This window comes from Penaeus japonicus, unplaced genomic scaffold, assembly GCF_977035675.1.
Source record: "Penaeus japonicus unplaced genomic scaffold, GWHDUDI00000001_assembly GWHDUDI00000029, whole genome shotgun sequence".
Classification (NCBI taxonomy): domain Eukaryota; kingdom Metazoa; phylum Arthropoda; class Malacostraca; order Decapoda; family Penaeidae; genus Penaeus; species Penaeus japonicus.
Window position 1 is genome coordinate 11,758,711 of NW_028234431.1, and position 3,170 is coordinate 11,761,880.

Sequence of the window (3,170 nt, forward strand, 5' to 3'; positions counted from 1 at the left end):
TAATTCTATATATATCCATCCATACATATATGCATGCATACATGTTTAAATATATATATAATGTATATATATATATATATAATATATATATATATAATATTATATATATAATATATTATGTATATATATAATATATGTATAATATATATATAAATAATATATATATATATACATATATATATATATATATGTATATATATATATATATACATATATATATATACAGTATATATATATACATACATATATATATATATATATATATATAATTATATAAAGAGATAGAGATAGAGATAGATAGATAGAGAGAGAGAGCGAGAGAGAGAGAGATAGAGAGAGAGAGATAGAGAGAGAGAGAGAGAGAGAGAGAGAGAGAGAGAGAGAGAGAGAGAGAGAGAGAGAGAGAGAGAGAGAGAGAGAGAGAGAGAGAGAGAGACAGAGACGGAGAAAGAACGAAAAAGAGAGAGAGAAAGAGAGAAGATCAAACGCTTAATCCTACATACCGATACATCACTCCATCGCCCCCCACGCCCGCCACAGCAGCAGCCGAGAGTTCCCGTCCGGCCGAGTCAGCAAGTGCAATCAGCTCCCGCGATGCACGCCCGTAAAAATAGGACGCCGCGGCCGCCGTCGGCATAGCGTTCCGGCTGTGCAGGTCTACCCATGCCCGAAGTAGGTCAGGGAAGGCCGAGGCCGTCGATGGCGCTATTTCGGCCGGATGGAAGGGGTGACACTTAGCCCCCCCCCCTCCCTCCTCCCTCCCTAACGCCGCGCCCTCTCTTTCTTCCTCTTTTTTCTTCTTCTTTCTCCCTTTACTCTTCTCTTTTTTTTCTTATTCTCAGTATCGTTCCCTCTTCTTTTTCTCTTCACCTTCTTCCTATTCTATTTCTTCTTTTTTCTTTCTCTTCTATTTCGTCTTCTTTTTTCTTTTTTTCTTCTTCCTCCTCCATTTCCTTTTATTTTTCTCTTCTTCCTCCTCTTTAACTTCTTCTGCTTTTTCTTCCTAGTTATTCTTCTTTTCTTTTCTCCATCCTCCTTCTCTTCCTCCTCTTCGTCCTCCCCCTCCTCCTCCCTCCTCCCCCTCCCTCTATCCCCCACCTCCTCCTCCACTCCATCTCCTACTCCTCCTCCTCTTCCTCCTCCTTCTCCTCTTACTCCTCCCACTACACCCCACCTTCTCCTCCTCCTCTTCCTTCTCCTCCTACTCCCCCTCCCTCTCCCCCTCCCCCTCCTCCTTCCCTTCCTCCTTCCCCCCCTATCCCCCCTATCCCCCCCTCCTCCTCCTCATCCTCATCCTCCTCCCGCCCCTTCCCCCTACACCCCTCTTCCCCCTCTCCCTCCCCCTCTCCCTCCTCCTTCTCTTTCTTCTCTTCCTCCTCTTCTCCTCTAGTCCTTTATATGCCAATTATTCTCGTATCAATACCCCTTCCTTATCCTCCATGTTACTGCTGCTTTCACAAGACATTGTCCAAAGATGCTTTTGCGGAGGGTGAGGGTGTGAATGGCAAGGGAAATCGGGGAAAGGGAAAAAGGGAAGGAAATATTGCAGATCGAAAAAAGAAGGAAGCAGTTCGGGTAGATGAGAGTAGAGGAAATGCGATGCGAGAGAGAGAGAGAGAGAGAAGAGAAAGAAATGAGAGAGAGAGAGAGAAGGAGATAGATAGATAGATAGATAGATATCGAGAGAGAGGTGGGGGTAGGGGGTAGAAAGCGAGACAGGCAGACAGATATAGAGAAAGAGCGAGAGAGAAGAGGTAGGGAAATAAAGGGGGAAAGAGAAAGAGGGGGGGAGGGGGAGGTGAGAGGGAGAGAGGGAGAGGGAGAGGGAGAGGGAGAGAGAGAGAGAGAGAGAGAGAGAGAGAGAGAGAGAGAGAGAGAGAGAGAGAGAGAGAGAGAGAGAGAGAGAGAGAGAGAGAGAGAGAGAGAGAGAGAGAGAGAGAGAGAGAGAGAGAGAGAGAGAGAGAGAGAGAGAGAGAGAGAGAGAGAGAGAGAGAGAGAGACTTTCCTAAAGAGCTGATTATCCAATCCGAGAATAATCTACTACGGAAAGAGGAATCACTGAAATAATAACATGTAAAGGCAGGGCCTCCCAAAGAGGCACTGTGCCAACCTGAGAATGTCAAGCCCATGTCTCCGTTATGGGAGATAGAGGGGGGAGGGGGGAAAGGGGGGAAGAAGGAGGAGGAGGAGGCGGAGAGGAGGAGAGGAAAGGAGAAGGAGGAGAAAGAAAAGGGAGGAGGCAGTGATAATAAAATAAAGCGAAGGGTGAAGAAAAGAGGATCAGGAGGAAGGGAGATCAGGAGGAAGGTAGGGGGAGAAGAAAGAGGATGAGAGAGTGAAAAAAGAGAGGCGAATATAGGGGATAAGAGAGGAAGAAGGAGGAGGAGGAGGAGAGATAGATAGATAGATAGATAGATAGATAGATAAATAGATAGAGAGAGAGATAGAGAGATAGACAGACAGATAAATAGATAGATAGATAGAGAGAGAGAGAGAGAGAGAGAGAGAGAGAGAGAGATGGCGGAATATGGGATGTAAGGATGAGGAAAAGAGAGGAAGAATCACGAGAAGGAGGAGGAAGAAGAGGAAGAGAAGATAGAAGCAGTAGGAAAAGGATAAAAAGGTGAAGAGAAGTAAAAGAAGAAGGAAGGAAGGGGATTACAAAAAAGAAGAGGGAATGGGAGGAAAGAGGAAAAGGGAGAAAATAAAGATGAAAAAGAAAATGTGACGAAAATAAACAAAAAATGAAATAAAAATGAATGGAGGAGATGCACAAGTAAAATACACGAGAAGAAAAGTAAAATGAAAGGAGGGAAAACGAGAAGAATAGAGAGACAAAAAAAGGAACAAAAAACGAACAGAAAGAAAAAGAAAGAGAAACAAGAAAGACGACAACAATAAAAAAAAAAAAACAGAAAAAAGAAAACGAAAGAGAGAGAGAGAAAAAAAAAAATGCCAAGAGAAGGAGACAGCGTAACACACCAGCAGCCTCTCTAAGATGACAGCATTACGCAAGGGCTGGCATCACGTGGCGCCCTTCGTGACGCTCGCCGCTGCGTCGTAAGACTCACTCGCTCGCCGGGGGGGGGGGGGGGGGGGGGGGGGGGGGGGGGGGGGGGGGGGGGGGGGGGGGGGGGGGGGGGGAAATGTGGCATGTGCATGTTGGGGTG